This window comes from Atractosteus spatula, chromosome 2 (assembly GCF_055471065.1).
Source record: "Atractosteus spatula isolate fAtrSpa1 chromosome 2, fAtrSpa1.hap1, whole genome shotgun sequence".
Taxonomy (NCBI): Eukaryota; Metazoa; Chordata; class Actinopteri; order Semionotiformes; family Lepisosteidae; genus Atractosteus; species Atractosteus spatula.
The window spans coordinates 68414378-68439824 of NC_142707.1; the positions used below are offsets into that span (position 1 = coordinate 68414378).

Sequence of the window (25447 nt, forward strand, 5' to 3'; positions counted from 1 at the left end):
TGATGTTTCCATTAAATAAGAAAAATAAGCATCCTTAATTTTGCTAGTGTGTCCTTTTATTGTTATTGCTTCAAAAAGGATGTCCAGATTAAAAATTTCAGTTTTATGAAACATTATTGGTGTATTGTGAACCACTGATTACTCTACCTTAAAGAAAACAAACCCAGGAAACAACAATTCTTATGTATCTACTGAAATCATAATAAAAAAATACTACAATTGCTTCAGCTATGAATTCTACCATTACCCCTGCACATTCAGAAGCACACACAAGCTCTGTTAAGGAAGAGACATTGTCAAGCGGGATATTCAAACAGGCTGATAAGGAGTTATAGAGCTTCAGGCTTATTTCTTTACAGGGCTTTTCCTCATTTTTACATCTAGATATTGACAAGTCTTTATTTGAAATATATTCATTAAAAAGGGTGGAACCCTGCTAATGTCAACAATACTGAAATATCAGAAACACTGTCTCTTTTTTTTTCCTGGGATAGAAACCACTGATAACACTTGACTTATGTTTCCATTGTAAGAGCTTGCTTGCCAAACTGGTATTTTTGTAACCTTGCCTGTGCATCATAAATAATACTTGTAGTCACCGTGCGATGACAGAGAGAGGACACTTCAATAATGGGGACAAAGTTCCTGAAGTCTCACCACGGTCCTGATGAAACTGCTGCGTGACTCAGGCTAATAAAATGCTGGCAACCAAATAGTGGCAGCTAGTTTCATCTTCCAATTATTTATAGTTGTATCGGGGCTAAGCCACAAGTTCCCAATGGTAAGGCATCAAGGTCTTTTCATTTCTACTGTCAATTTGCAGAAGCATCCAGGACAGTCTTGTGTATATAAGAAAAACAGGAGAAGCATAACCATAAAAGGACTAAAATACCACAGTCAACCGCAGGAATGTTTATTTCAGCCAGTACACTGTGCCATGTTTTTGACAAAATTGCCAGCTCAAGGCAATATATCTTGGTTTTCAGGCAACAAAATAAGAACCAATATAAGGTAGCCAGTGTTATTGTAACATTTTATACCAATAACAGAATGAAAATTGCTCTTAGTCATTCTAACGATGTACATTTGTAGATTTACTGTAAGTGTTGGTACTCCAACTGTGAACTCAATTCACCTGGTACCTTTACCACTCCTTTACCACTACAAGACATGCTGATATTGAGTAAACCCCCAAAATGGCTATTTTATAAATATAGTTTTCATAATATTGTTAAACCTAACAAGCTAAGGAATAACATTTCATATGAAAAGATCTGATACTTTTATCTACTGCACAGGTACTGCATACTTTATATAGGGAGAGGTTTTGAAAATAAAACATTCAATTTCGAGTGATATGTAAATTTGCAGAGTTAACAGCTTTCAATGTTTTGTTTTTAACACCAGTGTCTTTGAAGGAGTCCTTCAACCTTATGTCTTACACTTATGTGAATGTCTTCTGAACTTGTAGGGATAATTCAGTGTTTTTAAGTTACAAGTTAAAGGTTTATTCCATGCTGAAAAGGGAAGAAAGAAAACACAGCGTTTTGGCTGTGGAGCCTTCTTCGGGTGTAAGAAAGATAGGGCAGACAGCAAAGATAATATAGCCTGGGAAAACAAGGTGTGTTTTTAAATTACTGTTAATACTAGCATAGGAAAATGCAGTGCATAGCCCCAGTTTTATTGTAGTTTTTTAGGGCTTTCAAGGATGTTTATGTAAATACCTCGTGTATCTGTATTTATTGCTGTATCCAGTAACAGATTTTACCCCCGTCTTCTGTAATGTGCAATTAAAGTCACGTGGATGTTATCTCATGTTTGGGAAATCCCGTCAGAGCTACTATTGAGACTACAGATGGATCCTGAACAGGAAGAAATACATTGATTTCTCAAGGGAGCTTAACACCTGAGCCTTGAGCTGAGTTGCAAGTTCAGTGTTTGAATTCCAGCTAATGAGTTTATTTGCTGACATATTTGTGAGCTTTTCTGAGAAAGGATCATTTCCTGTTGTACCGTACTGACAAAGCAGTTCAGGGAAGTCAAAGAGTAAAAAAATGCATTGAGACAGGTACTGTAGGAGTCCGGGAAGCATCCAGGATTAAGAGAATGTCACACATATTTAAAAACCAGCTGGGGGACTCAGATTTGCTGAGCATCCTATTGCTTATCTCAGGCTGCAGACAAGGTCCTGTGCTAGTGTGAAATAGATTGACAGCAATATAGAGAGTGAAAGTGAGGAGTTAGTACTGTGACTGAGAGAGAGAAGCAAACACATATATTTATAACACAGTACAATATTGTTTGTACTGTTTACAGTATATATTATATATACTGTTTATATATTTATAACAGTAATAATTTCAAGAAATCTCTCAATGAAAGGTACAAAAGCCTATTTTAATTTCATGTCCCTATCAATAAAGGATCTCTTATGGGATTTGATTCAATAGTCCTGTCTGCCTGTTCTTTAAAAATTAATTCCAGTCCTTTACAAACTCTAAAACGTCAAACTCCCACAGCCACCTCCTGACTGCTGTTTCTCAAACCCGAAGTCTGCCTCCCAGGACAGTTATTGTACTTATGTCTAATCAGGCCACTTTTATTAAACTTGTTCCTTTTCCGTGATGCTAAAGAATATTACTCCATTTTTCATTCTCATGGGAGGCACATTCCATTGTTACAAATGTAATGAGGTCATGGAAAGTTCAATCACTATGCTGAGAAGAAGGACTTCTGGAGTCAAGTTAAACATGCTAATTGGATAACTAACAACACTGTGCTTCTAATATATCATTCAGGCAGCTATTCTTGCATTGCTGTGCAAAACAAAACCACAGTTGTGCTTTCAACTGCTGAATTTACCAGTATAATAAAATGGTCCTACCATTTGACAGTCACAGAGAGAAAGTTAGCAATTATCATCTCCTGCTCAATTAAGGTTTCAAAACTGGATACTTGTGAAGATTATAACCTAATACAAAGGTTTCTATACCCTTTGTGTATTTAATTAATGTGCCAGACTGACAAAAAAGCAATAAGCAGAGTACCAAAACTCCACAGATGGATTCTGTTATTTAGTATTGTACCATCTTTAATTTATTCTGTACCCCACAGCTGTCACTTTCCTGAACTCCTGTCTGATTACAAGCATCCATTGCTCATCTGACCGACCTGAACTGCTGCCGGTCAGTTATATGTATTCTTAAACAAAATACAAAAGCATATCCTCGTTAAAATGCATTAGAGCAATGTAAAATCTTAAGAAGTATGGTACCTCCTAGCCTCTCTTTTAAGTTTAAGGTTTGAATTCTTTCCTGGTTTACCACACTAATATGATCCTGTCTTTCTTTAGAAAAGGGGTTCTCTCTGAATCATACTTCAGTTGAAGGGTTATCAAAGGTTTTAGAGATGTACCCCAGTGCCTTGAAAATACTTCATTGCTATTCAAATAAGGTATCACTATTATTTTTCAACAATAGGTTTTTCTTGGAAGATAACCTCCCAAGAAATGTGTCGAAAAATCACTTTAAATGACTCTTATATTCCAATAATGAACAAATAAAATTAAACAAGCCTTGTGTCTTTATTCCTAACATTACTGTCATAATTATTAAAATATTGAATGGTAACACTAACAAAACTTTAAAGTACATTCTTCATGACGGATTTAAAAATCAGGGCAAAAGAACCCAAGAAAAATAAAATTGCTATTTTCAGGACAGTGACGTGACTATTTTTAGTTTTTTGATAGTGAGGCGAAACAAGGCCCAGATTCCCAATCTTCCTGGAAAGTTGTCCACAATCTTCAGCTCCAGCTGTCTTCGAATGAAATCTCTCAGCTTATTTATAGATATCCCACTTGTGCTCCGGGTGTATCAGGGGAAAATGGAGGCAGATCACTTTATAAGCGATCAGCATATACAAGGATGCCATTCATAGCAAATATTTCATTTTAATCCTTAGCTATATACTACCCTGCACCTACCCAGTTGTACACAATAACACATTGCATCTTAGGTTTGCTGACTGGAGTTGTCTGACAGTACCTGCTGTACCAACAAATTTCGGCTGCATGGTGTGTATACTGTATCTAAGGATGTTTGCCTGTTTGGCACTAAGAGAAAGATGAGAAAGTGGCACACGTATTTACAGGACTATCTAATGTTGAACACTCCTTACAGTGCAGCATTACTACAGCAGTAAAATTTTGACTCAGAAATAAAAAAACTTGTATTTGCCAGTTACAATAGTTTTTTTTTTTATTGACATATAACATACATTCCGTCATGAGCCAACAATAGCTCTGGCCTTCGCTAGCATTGTTAGTCCACCTGGTGTTTGTCCCCGTGGGATGTTAAATGTCCCTGCGTTTAACTTTATGATGAAAGGAAGTGCGTACTGCACAGCTGCTGGTTCCAGAATTAAAAACGCCTGGTTTTAGTCCCTTGCAAGGGACCTGCACGCCAAACACTTTCAGGTTTAAGAGGGTGGTCGTTATTAATGTTCTTGTTGACAAAATTAATGCTTTAAAATCTAAAATCAGCTTAGACAACGTGGGCGGTATTTAATGGGCTTGTAAAGGAACAGATAAAGGTTTATTCCATGCTGAAGAGAAAAGAAAAGAGACACAACATTTCAGCTGTGGAGCCTTCCTTAGGTCAATGGGCTAAGTATACAGTATACCTGTGTACACAGGTACTTAATAGTGTATAATGGGTAAATCTTAATTCATGGGTCATTGTTGCACAAATTTGAGTAGTACCAATGCCCTGTATAGCACTGTCTTGATTCTTTAAGGCGAACCCATAACTTCAGTCTATTTTAGCCCCTTCAGTCTATTTCAGTCTATTTTGGACCCACTGGGCCAGTCTCAGGGGCATATAGTTAATTGCAGCTAAACAAGGTACTGACAGGTGGTGGCAGCTGTCCAAATTCCCCCCAGTTCTGGAGTTGCAAAAATCCCTTTGAAATTTTTTAATTTTAAATTTAAATTAAGTACAAATTAAATGTGACTAAATAAGGAAATAAAAGCGTTTGGATTAGGATGTGTAGCAACAAGGTTTTGCAGCTGAGGAAGTCTCTATACGTGGTATGGTTATGGTTACATTGTGATGTTAAAATCTATTTTATTAAAACAAAAATTCAAAGTGCTTTCTTACATTTTCTGGACATTTGAAGAAAAAAATGGTGGATTTATTTCTAATGTCATGAAGAGTCTGTTTTTTCTTTACATTCTTGTGACAAAGGCAATCATTGAAGACTCTGTAAGACTGTTCTAAACCTGCATGCTTCACATTCTTAAAAGTCTCTTGATCCTGTGTTTGGGCTGAGCTCTTTTATAGATGCTTATGAGTATGTGAAATAACATTGAAGGACAATCATTTCTCTGTTTTGTGAACACTCTAGACATCCTTACAATGTTGTGGGTCATTAGTGAAGAATAGTCACTGAGAACATATAAATTAGCTCACTGAAATGATATGGCCTGTATTCTGTAACTGAAAACTTAAACTCAACTTTATTTTTCTTGTCTCAAAAATCTTTAATAGAGTACTTCTCTGAAGAGGTTTAAAACAATTTCACAACCAAAGAAGAAAAAAATAGCAGCTTAATAACTCTCAATCCCTTTTGAGCATTTTGCAATTTGAGTAGCACTGGTATGTATTATTTGCATTTACTGTAATGCCTTGCTTGATGTGTAACTTTGCTTTGTGTCATTCTTGGTTGGCTTTTCTCAGTTTTGATTTCTGTTTTTCATTACAATAAAATGTTTCTATAAAGATGTTTCTCAAAGTCTTCTTCCAGGAACTGTGGAACTTAGCATTGCACTGGACATTTTTATGACCTGTGGCTGTGGAGCATATTATGATACAAAATTAATATGTTCCCATGGTCCACATTTCTCTCATACTACTTTCAAAGGCTTTTAAGATTACTATATGTGTGTAGTTGGTGAGTAAGGCAACAGCAATGTAATAAAAAAACAACAAAAATAGATCGTTTAAAAGACAAAATATGCTACAAGCAAGAAACTGAGTAGCTTAATGCAGACAATAAGCTGACAACGGCTGACCACATGTTTCTGTGGTTCCATTTTGCAAAATCAAAGATGGTTTCTAACATGTATTGTGAAATGAGAAGGATAGCATTATTGCTAATACAACTGCATCTCTCTTTTGGTGATTATAATGATACCAGGTTTTAAGTAATGTTGGGGAAATTTCTTATCGTGCTTTGTACTAATAATATTGTGTTTCTAAATTTTATTTGCGAAATACAACTAGGGTACTGGACTCTACACTGCATGTACAGTATACTGTGGCGCTGCTCTATCAATAACTACCACCTACATTTCTGATTCAGCCATGCCTCACTGAGAGTCAAGATCAATTTTCAGGTCAAGTTGCAACTCTTCTTAGCTTTCTCAGGGCGCACAAATGTTGTGCAATCACTATTGTCCGAAACCCACTATAAGCAAAGGAGTGAGTAAGGACGAAAAACTCTTCATTGATTTCATTTACTATCTTCCTGCATCTACCACTTGTTTGAATTAAAATTACAGGACAAGCAAAAATGCAAAACAATCTTGAAAAAAATGTTGGCACTAACACTTCCTTGGTTCCTTTCTGCAAAGAGGCATGGAAGCACAATTACTAGGTTATATTTTGCAATCTAGGAACATATAATATGTAGGCTATCTACCTCTGGTAGGAGTAATAATAATTCCTCTATTCATACTGTAGCTCTTTTCATCCAAAAGAATTCTGTATCACTTTCCATACAGTACTGTGTAGGAGGAGACCCACATCACCCACAACTGAACCGCCCAGCTGGGCAGTAAGAGGCAGCAATTATGCTTCAACAGCCCCACTACAAAGCAGATCATCTAGAGAGGTAAGAATGTACTTCACTGTTGGAATTAAGAAGGATCCCACAGGTAGGCCGGATTGTACCAGCCCAGGATGTAATTTAGCCAGAACACTGAGGTTAACATCACCTTTCCCACAGTACATAGGAGCCATATGTGGGATCTTTAATGACCAAGTCATCAGGACCTCAGTTTAATATCTCAACCAGTGGACAGCATGGCCTGCAGCACAGTGTACCCTGCAACCATAGTGGGAAAGTATGGCCAGCAGCCATATCACCCTGCAACTTACAACTGGCAAGCCACTGAAGCTAAAGAGGTGTGAGCCTGGTCAGTACCTGGATGGGAGACCTCCTGGGAAAAACTAAGGTTGGTGCTGGAAGAGGTGTTAGTGGGGCCAGCAGGGGGTGCTCACCCTGCGGTCTGTGTGGGTCCTACTGCCCCAGTACAGTGAAGGGGACATTATGCTGTAAAAATGCACCTTCCTTTGGATGAGATGTAAAACTGAGGTCCTGACTCTTTGTGGTCATTAAAAATCCCATGGCATTTCTCAAAACGAGTGGGGTGATACCCTGGTGTCCTATCCAAATTTCCCCCTGGCCTTTACCAATCATGGCCTCCTAATAATCCCCATCTCTGAATTGGCTACATCACTCTGCTCTCTTCCCCACTGAGAGCTGGTGTGTGGTGAGTGTACTGGTGCACTATGGCTGCCGTCGCATCATCCAGGTGGGGCTGCACATTGGTGGTGGTGGAGGAGAGTCCCCATTACCTGTAAAGGAGTGTCCAGAAAAGTGCTATATAAGTGTAAAGAATTATTAATTATTATTAATTTCAATCTTCCATGGGGAATTGGACTATTAACATCACTTACATCAGCAGCATGTTTTTGAATTTGAAGTCTCCCATGGTGCTGACCATTTGCAACTAAATGAGTAAGGTAAGCATTACACTTGGAACCTTCTCAGTTAAACTTTCAGCGTCCAGTTATTGATTGTGTTCCTTTGTTAACTGCAAAGAATTAAAAAAAAATAAATAGAGAAACGTAAAGGGTCCCAAGAGAGATGAATATATCAAAATGCTAGAAGACATCTTGGGCATTAAGGCAAAAAGTTAAGACACTTGAGTCAAGATCTGCATTAGGGTTCAAGATACATCTAAAAACAGAAGCTCTACTAGATAAGACAAAACAGAACTTGGTCAAACTGAAATCAAGTCCATTTCTCTACATACATGACGATAGATAAGTCACTCTGTGAATTCAAGTTTCAATTTTTGATGGGCTTGGCAAAATGTGCTCTACAAAAGAGAATTGTCATGGAAACAACTGGAAAATAATTAATAGCACCTAATAATCAAACCTTCTAGTTGTCAATTCTACCTTCAAAGAATTCTGATGCCATTTAATGATGGTTAAATCAAACTAATTTGAAGCGCTATTATCCTTTCAAAAGAATTGAATCTAATGTCCTAAGACTTCAAACGACCACATGATCAAACTGGTAATGAACAGTAAGAGGTGGTGTTTTTAAGTTTAAAATATTTTCATACTGCTTCTGCTTTTAATTAGTGCTTTATCTAAATGCAAGTTTTTGCAAGTTTCAAAAGGAATGAGACCATTTTGGCCTATACAATATGTTGTTACAGTGTAACTAGAGCCATCTTCTTTATGATCTTGTTACTATGACAAGGAATGTGTCAGAAAAATATTTGATGATTTGGTGATAAGCCTTGTTTTTCTCCTATGAATTAACATGCAGGAAAATATTTCAGTTTGCCTTTCACTATGACAAAAGGCATCATATACAGTATATACTCTCATTATGAAGCCCAGACTACTTAGCTGAGAGAAAATATTAACTATAAGCTAAGTGCTTTATCTCCACATGCCTCAGTGCAGTAATCTGTGGAAAGAAATCCAAAATGATGACATCACAGGCCAGATGCAGTTTTCAAGTAGTTTTGTCTCAGATGAGTCTCCTATGTAATGGGTATGAAATCACTTCCCTAATAAAGTGAGAAAATATTCATTAATATCACAATTCAGACTTGAAACCAACCTAAGTTGCTGTATTATACCTAGTTCAAACCGAAAACTATAAAATATCCTTTCATATAGTAAGAAATAAATATTCAATGCAAACACTGCAATACAATATTCCATATTTGAGCACAAACTAGTCATCATACAATTTGATTTAAATTGCCCGTTGCCTGGGACTTTTCACATCACGGGAGTTTCTGCAGACAAAATATTTGAACGGTGTCTGACAGATTTAAATTCATGAGCAATGAATCGTTTGAAAACACAGGACGTACAGTACCAAGACATTCGCGGACTCTCTGTTTTATCGTAGGACTGGTATCAAATGCTTAACTAGCATTAACTGCTGAAGGTGGGAAGGAACAGCTCTGGCTGTTATCAGGAGCTCAGTGTAAACACACATTCGGGGGAAGAGTACAGTGTCAGGCACCGACAGCAGTTTCACTGTGGCGACTGCCACACACCTCTTCTCTCGCACAAATCACAGAAGTGAAAGATGGGCTTGAGAGTGTCAGCTGCAGCTGTCACTGAACTGATTATGATGCAGCAACTGTATCACAGACAGGACCATCGCTGCTACAGTCCTGCCGAGGGACAGGCCTTAGGTTTCAGCTCTTGCTCAGATTTCTGACACGCATGACCTTTCCTTCCCATAAAGTTCGAGTGGAGTGATAATTTTACTACCACGGCCATTACATCATAAACCTGCTGATAAAAAACAGGCCCAGGAAGCTATGTGTGCTGCATACAGAGTCCACTGTGAGGTGTCTTTACTAGTACTTTTGTTGCCATATAACAAAAACAACAACAGCAACAAAATAACAATAATAATGTCATTTGCCAAACTGCTTCATACTATACGTTGTCGCGGGAAGCCGGAGCCTTACCAGCAAGCAAAGAGCGCAAGGCAGGGTACACCCTGCAGGGGGCGCCAGTCCATCGCAGGGCAAGTGCAAGCCAATCATACATAGGGACAATTTGGAGGCCACGGTAAAGGCCAAGGGGTGGGAATTTGGCCGGGACACTGGGATAATTCCTTTTCTTATCGAGAGATGCCCAGGGATCTTTAATGACCACTGAGAGTCAGGACCTCAGTTTAACATCTCATCCGAAAGATGGCGCCCACTACAGTATAGTGTCCCCTGCCACTATGCTGGGGCATTAGGCCCCACGCAGAACGCAGGGTGAGCACCCCCCCCGGTCCCACTAACACCACTTCCAGCAGCAACCATAGCTTCCCAAGAGGTCAACATCCAGGTACTGACCAAGGACAACCCTGCTTAGCTTCAGTGGGTAGCCAGTTGAGAGTTGCAAGGTGATATGGCTGCTGACCCCATAATAATAATAATAATAATAATAATAATAATGATGATGAGGATGTCAAAATGTGCCAGTACACTCACCACACATCAGCTATCAATGGGGATAGCTGATGGGGAGGAGAATAGAATAATAAATCCAGTACATAGACAGGGATCATTAGGAGGCCTCGATTGGTAAAGGCCAGGGGCAAATTTGGCCAGGACACCCCTACTAGTTTCAAGAAATGCCCTGGGGTTTTTCATGACCATGGTGTGCATAGACCTCGATTTTATGTCTGATGCGAAGGGCGGCACTTTTTTAACAGTATAGTGTCCCTGACCCTCACCCTGCGGTCTGTGTGGGTCCTACTAAAACCTCTTCCAGCAGCAACCTTAGTTTTTCCCAGGAGGTCTCCCATCCAGGCACTGGCCAGGCTCACACCTGCTGAGCTTTGGTGGGCTGCCAGTTGTGTGCTGCAGAATGATATGGCTGCTTTCAAGCTTGGGAGGTAAATTTTGTAATGTATTTGCACTGATAATTATGTTTTTCCCACAGTATTTTCCATTTGAACAGGTGCTTAAAGCCACAGAAGGAATTGTATTTAATGTCTCAGTGGAAAAATCACAAAGTCCTGGTGACTTTTTGCTTCTGAAGACAGCAGATGTCTAAGGTTTAACACAATATGTACATGTGGGCAATATGGACCCAATCACTTTTCTTTATGCAGAAGACATTATAAATTAAATGTGGTATTACAGTTTCACCTAATAAAATGTATTATAACAGGAACATTTATATTTTATTCTAAAATATGAATATTAGTTACATTTGTTCCATTAAGCATCCATTAATGTGTCAATAAGAATGTGTAGACTAGCTGTACAAATATATTCACACTGAAGACAGACAAAGAACAAAAATATTTTTTTTCTTATTTCAGAAAGACTTATACAGGATGTACTGTATATTTGCATTAGGTCTGATATTGTAAGTCTATTTATACCTAGGCCTATTCTTGTTTTTTTAGGAAATAAATTGAAAAATGTCCCTTTAATTGTTGTTTTGTTCTCATGGAAACAGTAGGCTTGCTTGTTAAACAAACCACTCTGATGGAGGTTGTTATTTCCTCTAATCTCACATTGCTGTTCTGAAATAGCAGAGTGATCTCACTGTTAGTTCTCCTTTCTTATCATGAGGCAGTTAGTGAATAAGTAACATGGACACTAACTAAACGATTTAAAGTTCAAACAAGATGAGGGACATACTAAGTGTTGTAGTTAGCCAGGTTTTAAAAAATTACTAATTGGGAATTATCAAGGCTTGGGAGAAAACGCAAAATATTTTTCACGATTTGTGAAAAAGTGTGATTAAGCTGTCTTAAAAATCTTTAAATAAGTTTTTTTAACAGTAATCCTTAGAGACTGCTCTAGTCTCCTAGACTAACTGAGCACCCCTGTGGTACTGTATGTTTGTTAAAGTAATTTTCTGTGAAAACTAGTCATCTTAGAAGCCAGACCACGCTTTCATGAACAAACAGTTGTCTATACACTTCCCAAAAATGAAATGAAACACTTCAGGACAAACTATAGATTAAATATACACTAAAATGGATATGTTGTATGCTGGTGGTTTAAGGAATGTTTGAGTTAATTTGTTCCAGAAGAATGCAATAAAAGAGTTAAAAAAGAGCTAATACACAATCACTTCTGCCTAATTGTGTAATTATTACCTCTTTTTTTATTAATTGTATAAATTACTTGTTAAATGACTCATTACTACATTCAGGTCATAATTATTTTCTAAAATCTCCCACCGTGTATATATACAATATCCTCTAAAGTCAGCCCAGTGGATGTATTTAGAATAAACAGTGAAACTCAATCCAGATGAAACTATGTGGAAAGAACAGGAGGCACTTCTTGACACATACTGTAGGATTGAGGACAAGCTAGGCAGCCATGTTTCTGAAGACAGTACTCTGGTTTCTTTCAAGAGGTGTCTGGATGACATCCTTGGATCAATTACAGTACCTGCTCACTACCAAATGGGCTCCCCTCATGTGTAACATTTATTAACAATGTCTTTTAGGTCTGAACCCTGTAAAAATCCAACTTTACAAAAAGTTTGGAAATTGATCATAATGACGGTTATAAATAAGAAGAGGCCCCTTTAGTTCACATATCCTAACATGTATCTGCCTTTCCTGTTGTTTCCCCACATTGTCTAGAAGGGGTTAAATGTATATACAGTATACCAGACTCATTCAAACAGGTGATCTCTTCTAGTGCAGTTTCACATTTTGCATTTCTAGTTTATGTTTTTGCTAAAATACTGCTCTTTTAGCATCACCTTTCAGGTGTTTGACAAATCATAGGTCATTATGAACCTTAAAATTTGACAAATTAAAGGCAGTTAACTTGCTAAGCAGAATCAACATCTTCAGTTAGAAATTAGAGACAGAACTAAAATATATATATAAAGCACTCCTGAGACTGTATTGTGTTAATATACTGTAGGTGTTTTGCATTAAATTTAACATCATAAACTTATCTTTCAGTTTCTGATCTAGATGTGTGCTCACAAAAATAACAAGCTACATGCAGTAGTGATACATTAACCACCACTCATTGTCTGCCAGCAGATAAACAAAAATACCAAAAACTTGGGCTTTTAAGCTGTACAGTACATTAGAAGAAAACATGACTGACTGAAAGTGCATGACTGGCTTTTTTCTTTCAGCCTTAGAGAGAAAATTTATTGCACATATTGTAACCTTTCGCAAGTTTTTAATAGATGAAACAATGTACAGTATTTCTGAATGCATTTTTGAGCTGTTGGGCTGCATATTAGACTGAATCAGTATTGATGGAATACACATGAAGTATATATACCACTGAATTTCACACCTGTACTTTCACACAGTGTTGTGTCAGGCTCAGTTAAAGTTTGCAAGTACTGCACATATGCTAAAAAGTATAGAATTTCACCAGAAGTTTAGTTATTTTCAGACTTCTTTATCCAGACTAAAAGATGAACTAAAAGAATAAAGATATAAAACTAGAAAGCAACAACATATGTCCAAAAATTAAAAGGACGTTTTACTCATACAGCACATAGCTTTGCAATTTCATCTGGACACAAGCAAAAACACAGCAATAGAGCAAAACCTGTGTTATTTGTATTTACAGACAATAACTGATTTTATTCTAATGTTGTGACAGAACAATTCTACTAATTGTTCCTAAGGAAATAAGAGATACTATTCATCGCCTATTAACAAAACACCAGCAGTTAATCAAGACCGCAATGATACTCACTAAATTGAAAACTTGTATAGTTATAGGATTCTAGGAGATAGTCAGCATGGATTTAGAAAAGACTTTACTTCACTAACTTTTTAACATGCAACAACACTATTGGATACAATCAGAGCATATGCTGTGGCATACGTACATATTCAGAAAGCTTTTAATGATGATTTGATAGAAGATTAATTCTCATATGGCAGGGTTGTACAGTTGAGGTAATGATTGCAGTTAAACAGAGCATTTCATCTCAAAAAAATTATTTACATGTAGGATTGGGGAGTGGATGTACTGTACATGGTAGATGTACACCAAGCTGGTTAATGGTTAGGAAAAGGAAACTACAGAAAAGGGGTTAAAGCTGAAATTTGGGTAATTTGGTAGTATAATATCACAGGTATCAGTGTCACAAAAACTACTGTTCTGACAAAGTAAAGAAACTGCTCACTTTATCAGATGACAGCAAACAAAAAAAGAGAATTATAAAATATACAGAAACAACAAAAAAAAGACTAAGCAACCACCTGGGAGACAACATTTAGTAATTTAATTTGGGAACAGGTAAAGGTTTATTCCATGCTGAAAGGAAAAGAAAAGAGACAGTGTTTTGACTGTGGAGCTTCTTTGGGTGTCCTTAACTAAAGGTCCCAGGTGGTTGCTCAGTCTTGACTTTCTTTAAATCTTTTTTTTTACATTTGACATTTTTTAATTTTTTTTGATGTTTCTATATGTAGTTTCGGCTGTGGAGCCTCCTTCATGTTTACCTTTTGCTTTGCAGCTTATACAGTACGTGCTGATGCAGCTCCCTGCTTACATACCTTAATTTAGACATGTGCAGAGTATTGTATGTACGGTAGATGGCAAAAACATAAACTATTAAATATAAGATGGAAAACACTGAGACTGAAGTAGTCACTAATGTAAAAGACTATTTACTCTATGTTGACACACATTTCCTCTCTAGACAATGCAGGGAAGCAAACATGATGCTCAAGCTATATAGTTAAAAGTGTAGAATGCAAGTTATGTAATCTTATGTGAAAACTGTACGATCCATTCTAAGACCTCTTAGAACAGTGTGTGCAATTTTGGTCAGTACATTCTAACACAACATATTGGTGCTCTGGAGTGTATCTGGTTAAGATCAACCAGATACATTCCTTGTCTGAAAGGAATGTACTGTACAAGTACGACACTGACAAGCTAACAGAACTGAACCATTTTAGTCTTCAACAGAGAATATTACAAGAGGTCTTTTCAAGCATCCAAAATCCTCAAAGGCCTTGATAAAGTCATTCTAATGATGATGCTAATCCTAATCACAATGTTATTCAGAAACAACAACATGAACCAGAGGACGCCATGAGAATCTAACGGAATATGCATTTAAAACTGACAACACGAGGCACTTTTGTATACAAATGGTTGTAGAAGACTGGAAAAGACTACCAAGCCAGTCTTCTGTCAAGAAAGATCCACATCAGCTATAAGCTACTCAAACAAGCTAGAGTTGATGAAAGTCCTCCTATCGTTTGCAAACATCTTATGTTCTTATGTCAGGATCACTGTTACATGCTTTTTTTGCCTTATTGGAAAAGGGATGCATTAAGGCTTTATAGAGTCACTACTGTCATAATTAGTACAGTAGTTACATAGTTTCTCCAGTTAAGTGCTGGGAGACTAGAATAGTGTCTAGTGTGCAAAGGTTATGGGCTCAATTCTCAGGTGGAATATTGCAGTTGCACTCTTGAAGAAGCCACTTGCTCTAGTGAAAACATCTTGCTGCATAAATTGGTACTCTCCAGGTTGTAATTCTCAATGAGAACTTGTCTCCCATTAACTTATCTGATTAAATGAATGTTTGATGACATGACAATCAAACTGTAGCTACTGATAAAGTAACAGATATAGATCCTTAATTATACCTCTGCAATATATCCAAAATATAACATTTCCTGTGTTATGGTGTTATGCAAACATTTATTTCTGGTTCTGTAGCATACACCACTTTTCTTTCACAATGTTCAGAATTCCAACAGTGCTGTTTACGATATATATTTGTATATACAGATTGAGAAACGTTTATAAGCATCGAGTGCAAGTTCTTGCATAGCTGAGAGAACATGGGTTTGTTATGCAAAATTACACATTCCAATTCAAAGAGCTTTATTGGCATGAACGATGAATTACAGTGTTGCCAAAGCAGATAAAATTAAAAATATGGTAAGAGATCACATACTGGACTGACTCTATTGAGTAATATAGCGATATTATAGCAAACATTGACTACATATCTCCTTATCCAGATGAACACTGGCATTGAAAGGGGTTTGTGATAGTGTTTGTATTCTATGTTTTGTAAAATGTGTAAACAAACAAGATGCACCACATGGTTTCTTCTCCTGTGTCACATCCTAAACATAGAGCTGACGAACTTACGTTTCATGATGACTATGTGTGAGACCTTCAATCTCTGTTTTACATGTGGTAACTTGATAGGTCAGAGGTGTCTCTTACTATGAAATACTAGAACTAGTATTAGTAAAAACTAGTTTAGTCAAAATGTGTGGTTCATTGTATTAAATATATGAAAACGTTCAAAAGAATCACATAATCACACTATCTGTACTCTCCACATACATATACATACTCATACTTACAGTAGTTTAAACAAGCAGAAGGGATCTGGAATAAAGTACTATGTCAAAGGTGTTGGTGACGATTAAATTTATGTTGTGTCTCTTCAGAGAACATTTGCAGAGTATAGATTTGTCCTTGTGCCAGGACAAGGATGCTTAAACAGCTTTTGATTTAATTAAGAATTTTGTTTTTTACTTTGTTTTACTTTCCTGTAGGCATACTCCTGCCATTTCTGTATCTCTATTACTTGCACTTTCACCCTAAAGACTTTAAAAATGCATTCTTCTCCTGAAAGATGTGTTCAATTACTGTGTTGCAATATGCCCTTTTCTACGAAATGTAATAAATGTAGTCATTTGGATTGTTTGAAACAGACATTCCTCAGAAAACACATACTTAGCAGGCTGATTCACTGTGGGACTTTACATTCATGATTCAGTATGTAAACTTTACCCAGGGTCTTTCACTTAAATCATGAATCAAGACGTTTATCAAGATAAGAAGTTTACACATCAAGGTGTTTCCTTACATACTGTAATAGCTAATCTGCAACACTAAAGAACCACATTTAAATTGCAGATCAGAGCCAAAACATAAACGTGCAATATGTTAAAAATACACAGCACAATATGAAGGAAATATTTTCCATTGTTCCCTGAAAACAGCAGACAGGATAAAATCACATATTATTATTACACGCCTTTGCTCTCTCTGCAATATCAGCACTTTGGTACATAAAAAGGGCTTTGTATATCATAGTTAAAGCACAATTCAAAATCTCCTGCTAAGGATTTGGGAAAAGCACATGAAAAAGCAGAGCTGAAGACATGGCTGTGTATCAGGAACAATGCGCTTACCTGATCACAGTATCCCCAGTTCCCAGATAGTGTCTCACAGAAGGGATAATCCTGAAGCACAGACAGAAGAGTTGACCCACAGCACCAGCCCAGTTCTCGAGCAGGATTTTTTACCTTAGTTGACTGCTTTAGCAATATATAACACAGCCAAGATGAGCCTTTATTTCTTTTCTTCTTTTCCTTTGGGTACTGAGGTCATGCAGGAAATGTTGTAGAGCAGAAAATAAAGAATGTACTTTCTTCTCACAAAGTTTGAGCCAAGAGAAAGACACACACACACAGAGGATGAGAGTGAGAGAGTGAGAGAAAGAGAGAGAGAGAGACTGAAAGGGAGGAGGAGATCACACTATATTAATTCCCACCCAAGTTTTTGTTTGATTTTTTTTTCCAGATTTTTGGAACTGTTTTAAGAATTGTTTGGCTGTTTAGGGATTGAATCTGAGCTCTTTTGCCATCAGAAAATCACGTTTTTTTTCCCAGTCTTCTTTTGTTCTGCCTCTGAACCAGTTCTGAGTTGCTGGGGCTGTGCTGTACTGCATGGGCTATATTTAAACAGTGTTCTCAGTTAGTCATGCCTGTTAGCAGCTGGGAAGTTTGAGGCAGGCTTTTCTCGGCACACGGACAGCTGAGCTATCAGGCTTGTACGCGTTCATGGACTCCAGCAGATACCCTCAAACGAATGCAGGCTAGAAATTAACCAGTCACTTGGCTGCCAGAAACCTCATTACCTTGTGAGCTATTTAGAGTCAGCACTTGACTTCTCTGAACAAAAAGATAAAAATAGAGCCAGCAAAGGAGAATATACTGTAGTTATTTGCCTTTAAAAACTGGAAGAATAATTTCACAAAGGGTAGAAAATAGCAATGTTCATGTGAAGATACCAGCCTGCTTACAGCATTATTAAGGCAAGCAAAATGTCAAAGAAATCATTAACATTAAACTATTAACTAAGCTTGTCTGTGCCATGTAATCATGTTCATATCAGCTGAGCACACCAATATAAATAAACTGATTCAGAACTTTCTCAGGCAATGCTAATATTATGCACAGCATACAAACCTACACTATACTATATGCAAAAGTTGGTCAATTTTAAAAGAAGGATTGTTGTTCAGTACAGCATCTCCAATATACTGTAGGAATTAAGCATTCCAAGTTTGATTTATTTTAGAAATTAAAGCTTATGTTACAATTGTACGATATACTAGTAAGAGCCCATCTAAAATACTGTGTACACATTATAAAGGTGATCTTGATTGAGTCCAGAGAAGAGCAACTGGATACATTTCTGTGATAAAGGTAATGTATAACTCTGGCAAGCCGATGGAACAGAACCCTAACAGCCTTTAACAGGGAAAACTGCAGGAGGATTTCATCCAGGTATTCAGTATCCTCAAAGGCATTGACAAAGTCAACCCAGCAGAGTTCTTCAGAATAAACAGTGAAACACAAACCAGAGGGGCATAAGTGGAAACTATGTGGAAGTGCATTTAAATCAAGAATAGGAAGCACTTGTTTACCAAAAGGGTTGTGGGAGTCTAGGGGAAGCTATTAGAAGAAAACAAGGGCACAGTTTCTTACGAGACAGCCAATATTCTGTTAACACATGCTAAAATTCTTTGAACAAGTAAAAAGAACTTTAGATAACACCACAGCATGATATAATTAGATCTCCACAAATCGTATGATAAAACGTATGATACAATGTTGATCCTTTAATTACAAGTAATGGGAATCCAGTAATGTGTATATATATGGATTGATAACTGTACAGAAAACAGTGATGTGAGGATCCATTTAAGTCCACTGTTCCTCCTGATTTACTGTATAACAATGATTTAGATTTGGGTATAATTAGCAGTCTAGTGAAATTTGCTAATGATCCCAAAATAGGAGGAGTGACAAACAGTAACAGTGCCAGGGGAATTACAAGCATAGATAAATTCCTGGGACACTACAAGAAATTAAATTCACCATTCATTAAGTGCAAAATTATTCACACCAGTAGTGGGAACAGTAGTGGGAACACTGCACATATCGCATAGGTACTTCTGAGCTGCAGGAAGTTACTCATGAAAGGGATATGGGAGTTTATGTAGAAGTCTACATACTTCTATGTACTCATCAAGACAATGTGGGGAAGTAATGAAAACCAAACAGCATGCTTGGGTATAGAGCAAGAAAGGTGGAGTTTAAATCCAGGATAGTGAAGCTTAAACTTTACAATGTGCTAGTAAGACCTCATTTTAGCATATTGTGTTCACTTTCGGTCACATACTGTACCACAGAAAACGTTTTAGTGCCTTAGAATGAACTAAGAGAAGAGCAACAGAATTAATTCCTGGACATACGTCATACATCATACGAGAAAGTTAAACCTCTTCAGTCTAGTACAGAGAAGGTTGAGAGGAGGATGCCCTCTTCTTATCATCATCACTTTCAATAAGTGCTTATCCACGTCAGAGTCACAGTGGCCTTAGCCTATCCAGGCAAGCACTGGGCATGAGGCAGGGGACACCCTGGACAGGATGCCAGGCCTTCCACATGGCACACGTGGACACAGACACGCACACACTCAAACACCAGGGCCAATTATACAGGAGCCAAGTCACCTACAGTACCAGCATGTTTTTCAAATCCTGTGTCTTTGGACTGGGGAATGAACCCAGAGCACCAGCAGGAAACCGATGTGAACATGGGGAGAACGTACAAACTCAACGCAGATAGCACCCCAGGAACTGAACCCAAGAGCCCAGGACAGTGAGGTAGCAATGCTACCCACTGTGCCACCATGCTGCCCCACCTGCTCTTATTGGTCATTTTCATGTAATACACTATACGCGTCGATGTTAAGTGGGTTAAATTTAGCACAATCCACAACATTGTCTGTAGAAAGAAAGGGTGGCTCCAGAATCTATATACTATGTAAATCCAAGAGTTACAAAATTATATTTTGGTTTCTTTTCCTTTTTGGTTTGGTTTACTTCTTTGTATATTTTGGCTTCTTTTTGAAATTATGTGCGATTATGCAAAACTATTGTCATTTTGCTGAGTTTTAGTATAAATATACGTCAAATGTGGTATCTTGTAAGCACATTTGTCCATATTGAGCTCATTTAATGCTCTGTATGTTTTGATTGAATCTCATAATCTACACACCCAAATGAAGTAATGTAATGGGATTTAGTAAGGAAGAAGTTTATTGTTTTTGAAAGGGGAAGTCTGTATTTTTAGCCTTTAGCTGGTGGTCTTCTCACTGCAATTCAGTGTAGCATTTGTGGTTAATATGAGTCATTTATAAACTGTTGGTTACAGTAACCTAAATATTTCCAAGCTAATACATTGACTAAAACAATCAGGTGGTCGGATTCCTTTTGTATCTTGCCGAAAGAAGTTGTGCATTTTAAAAGGACAATTGGGAACTGTACATATATTTTTTCAAATGAAAAGATCCTGATTTTATCTTGTTATGAACCTACGTTGATGCAATGGCCATTGCAGTCACATCCATCTGTTGAACAGAACTTTTAACACATAAAGCTGAAAAATAAACATAAAGCTTTACAAGGGAAGGAACTGATAGAATAATTAGTATTCAATTCAAACTATCCCTTTCCCCTTAACAATAATATGGTATGCAGATTTTTTAGCAAAATGTCAATTTGCATTTTTTAAGAGATTAATCAGTCCGCTGGGGTTCTTCAGAGCTCAGCCAGTTCATTCATGCAAGGAAAGAAAAGATCAAACTAAAATTCTCAATTAGAAAATGTCCATGGGATGAAATATTATAAAGTCCCAGTAAAATTGTGTAGAAGACCAAAATCTAAAACCAGATTCTGCCATTTGTTTAAATTAAATCCATGTTTCAATTGATAGATTTTCTGTATTTAATACTTAAAACCTTAGAAAGAAATAACATGTTCTGAGATTTTTGTACATTACTAATAAATGCATAGGCATTTAGTTACTATGCTGCATCAATTAAAGTTAAAGCAATGACTGATTTTCAGAACGAAGATGTTCAATGAGTGAGCACCCAATTCTAGCCAATTCTAGATATGAACAAATGGCACTATTCTTCTTTAAAACAGACAAGGTAGTGCACGTCTTCAAACATTTAGCATATCTCACCGACCCAACACAAATATAAATATATACTGTCCGTACTGTAAGTGGACTTTTGAATTCCACTGACGCCCCCTTCTGTATCCCTATTTTTTTACTGGTTGCAAACTTATTAAATCCACAGGACAGAAACCCAATGGAATGCAGTGCAATAGACTCACATTGTCGGCTCACTAACATGCCCTCTTGAGCCAACTGTTACACTGTATAAACTGTGTAACTGTGTGAAAGGAATAGGATGCTGCTGATCTTGTTAAGCTATAGAGAAAGCACTGTGGCACAATAAGCATTGTTTGACGGGACCTGCCTGTCGGTCTGGTGCTTCCTAATACAGTGTGTGGTGTTATCTATTGTACTGTGTTGTCTCCTGTACTGTGCATGTCCCAATAGAATCCCATTGCACATGTACATATGGCAGATAAACTCCTCTATCAAACAGCTTTGATGTGTCTTTAAAAGCATTGTGTTATAGAATCTGCATAATAAATGTACACTCTAAAAGAGCAGCTTGAAGTATGCAGCACACTGGCAACTGCTCTTCTGTGACGTCACCACTGCTTTCTGATAAACCTTTAACCACAAAGATCATTTCAGAGTGCCCTTTGCACTGAGGAAATAAAAACCAGAAAAAACACAAAGCAAAAGGGAGATTGTTTTTGCCTGTAAGCCCATAGGATTCTGAAAAACAATAGGTGTAAAACAAATACTAGATTTTTTTATTAATGATTCTAATTTTTCTTCCTCATAACTAATTTTGGTTTGCAACAAATGCAATAATGTCCCAAACCTGTCCAAGCACCACTGGCCCTAAATCCACATTGCCATTCTGTTTTTTGCTTTTGTTCATCAACTATATACTGTATTGTATGCTCAGTTATAAGCACCATGATCTGATTGGAGCACCTCTCTTTGAAAGTGATGGAAAGACATTTGTGAATTTCCAGTCGTCTGCTGATTTACACATTGTTGGCCTTAATGAGGACGACCACAGATCTACAGACTTCCTTTCTTCCCAGACATCACCTCAGCTTTCTTGAATGCTTGTCCAGTTCATTCCTGCTGAGAAACCCATGTGGTTTTGCTTCTCCAACAGTCCATTCCATCAGCTTTAACAATGAGAATCAAACTCGCCTTCATCCTGGGCCACAACTTCAACTTCTATCCCAATAGAATAAAAAAACACCAAAATGCTCAATACAGCACATTGCTAAAATAATACATGATCAACAAATCTTGAATTTGTTTTTTATTGGTATTGTGCTCGTACCTGTAACACAGTCATGCATTCCAGTTGCTCCTTCACAGATATTTAAACGTCTGAGAGACCTCTACTGACACTGATGGAAGCAAATCTACTCTTCGATGACTTGAGTTCTTGCTCAAAGAAACAATAGTAAGATGTTGTAAATCACATTTTTTGCTCTTATTGAGATTTAAAAAACTTATGTATGAAGACTATGTCTTTGAGCATTGCACATTACAGAGGTTTACATGGACTGCTACAATATTTTACACCTTTCACTAAAAACATTCTATAATAAACAAATGTACTATTCTTTATTGACATTTTTTATCCATGCATTCAAATTTAGTTATAAAAACTTTAATAAAACTAATAGAATCTTAGTCTGTCATTACAGTAAATGTTAAGACATTTGGAGTACATTATTACAGACATGTTTGATTTTTGTGAACTTATTACTGTGCTGCTATCTACAGTACCTAAACTAAATATGTACCCTCATTACAGGATCAATATTAGCTTAATTAAAAGTGCACCACTGGGGATTTTACACAAAATTGCTTCTGTTGACACTTAATTGCCTTTCTTAATATAGCCCGTTACAAGTGTTTTTATGAATACTCCACACATTACTTATTAACTTCTTTGTTACGGTACTGAAGCACAAAAATAAGTCTGCCAAACTTGTGGGGAAAAAAAACACAGTTTGTGTAAATCTCATTACATCCCTTGAAAGTATTCTAGTATAATATTTCTTCAGCCATAACTTGAATGAAAATCTCAACATGAGTTTACCAGTAAATGCTGCTGACACAATACACCTAATGACCAGGGGACCACATTCTGAAGCTCACCACATATCCCAATTTGAGAAGATTAAACTACTCGACAACTGCCGCAAAGGGACCCCCATTTTGTCCATTTTAAATAATACCCAAGCTTTATTATAAGAATAAAACACCGGAATATAGAGCTGGACAAAAATGAAACGCAAGTCTGAGTCTTGTCCTCAGGAACTACAGATTGAAAAACAAATATCCTAATCTCTTCACCATATGAATCAATTGTTAGTTCCACAGTCATTCTCCTCTAGATTTGTTCAACAAAGTGCGTGATGTGTTCAAAATCACTGCTGTATGATTGACTTAAACACTGAACGTTACTGCCACCTAGTGGTGAAAAACATTTCCAGTTCTACAGAACACTCGCTTGAAAAATCTTTCAGCATCCCATGACTAAAACTATAATAAAAACACATTACTAGCGCCACAGATTAACATTGTAGACATTTTCCAGTTTTTTTTAGATTGACGACGATAGTCTATGACACTAATTATCTTCACATTGAAACAATGACTTCAAGTACTCATATAAACGTGTTTCATCATACATGTTTTTATAGAAATTGTCTTGGTCTGTCTTCAGAAGAGCTTTTCTTACTTCCTTGCTTTTTCATTGTACCAACTGTGACAAGAAGACTTCATGTGGGCAGCGAAGATATTTATTTAGCGGATACAGTGCTTTCTCATTCTTGTAAATAAAATACTTTTTTTAAATAAAATTTTTCACTCCTGTGAGCTGGAAGTAAAAATTAAACTGAGTCAAAAGTAGAAGAAATCCAAACTAAATCCTAAAAAATAGGATTTGCTAGTGGGTGTTACAACATGGGTTAACCTGCATTGTCAATTAATGAAGATACTGTCTATGTGATGCCATTACTGTATAAGAAAGTTGAACTCAGAATAAATTCATTAAAAAAAAGCCAATTAAGAGGGATCAGGAAATAAGCCTGTGCACTAGTTTTCATTATGAGCAGTCTCTTAGGCGCCCAGGTAATTTTGAACTGAAGGTCACAGGTCCATTCCATAAGATAAATATTGAGGACGCATAATGTAAACTAGGCACTTTCAGACATCTACAAAACAAAACAGGTTTCAGGTTCCCTGTTGGGCAGTGAGGACAGACTGATTGGGTTTGAGGTGCTTCATAACTTCTGCATGCAAGAGTAGAGGGAAATTTCTGAAGCTGAGGTCAGTTCTCCAGGGATCCATACTTTGGCAATATTGACAAAATAGCACTATTATACAGTATATGGCAGTGAGATTAAGTTAATGTTGATCATTTTAAATCATGGGCAGTGAATGTGAAAAACAAAATCTGACACCTTAAAATGGTTACAGTCTTCTCAACGGCATTGCTAAAATTCTTCCTGTATTGATAACTGCTCAGAAATCACATCTCATTGCTATTAACCCATCAGGCTAGTCCCATGGGGACTGTGTTCTGTAACAGATATGGCTGATTTTTGGAGGTATAGGTGGTATTATTGATCTCAGTTGAGGAGCTATTCAACAAAGTACTAAATAAAGTGCATGACTAAATAAAGTTATGCACTATAAATGTTCCTCACCATTTCATGTTATGCAATATCTAAAACCACTTTTTTTTTCAAAAAGTAATTGAAATTGTGTGCAGTGTATTTGAGGTAGCCCCTGCACAACCTAAAAACTGAAGACTTAGAAAGTAATTTCACTCTTAATATCTATATAGACTGTAACTTATAAAGGCTGAGATGGTATTATTTTGCATATCAAACAGACACTACAGAATATGCAATTAAACTTCCATTACAAAAATATATTATGGGTCTTCTCTATATTTAAAGCACACTGTATGTTTTGAACTCTTTTATACATTCATGGAAATTCTACGCTTGTATACTTGTTAAATAATTTGTCTCCATACATGGCTAAATGTCACTATTTAGGGACATTATCTTATCACTGCTAAATTGCCGGGCAGAAGGACTTCAATCAATTAATCAATTTAAGTTGCATTTTCAGCAAGATTATGAACTAACAATTTCAAACAACAAAAGCACAAATTAAACCTTGAAACAAGAAAAATACAATAGTTTACATAGATTACATAAGAGAACATAAAGATTAATCTAGCACTGATGAAAAATAATTATTAAACCTACCCATTAAATGTTAAATTGACTTAAACATGAACATTTTTCATCATGGGGAAGAGTAAGATCCTTACCACAGCCAGCGCAAT

General features: G+C 36.8%; 1 protein-coding gene across 10 annotated transcripts in view; it reads right to left on the reverse strand.

Moving 5' to 3' along the window:
- filip1b (filamin A interacting protein 1b) overlaps positions 1 to 17645 on the reverse strand; it is a 58279-nt gene extending 40634 nt beyond the window's left edge. For 8 of the 10 annotated variants that reach the window (XM_088937439.1, XM_088937416.1, XM_088937424.1 and 5 more), the window contains exon 1: positions 17017 to 17645. The gene's annotated coding sequence lies outside the window, so the exon portion shown is untranslated. The remainder of the gene's footprint in view (positions 1 to 17016) is intronic. The other 2 variants (XM_088937431.1, XM_088937371.1) reach the window with 2 other exon arrangements.
- Positions 17646 to 25447: the final 7802 nt, after the last annotated feature.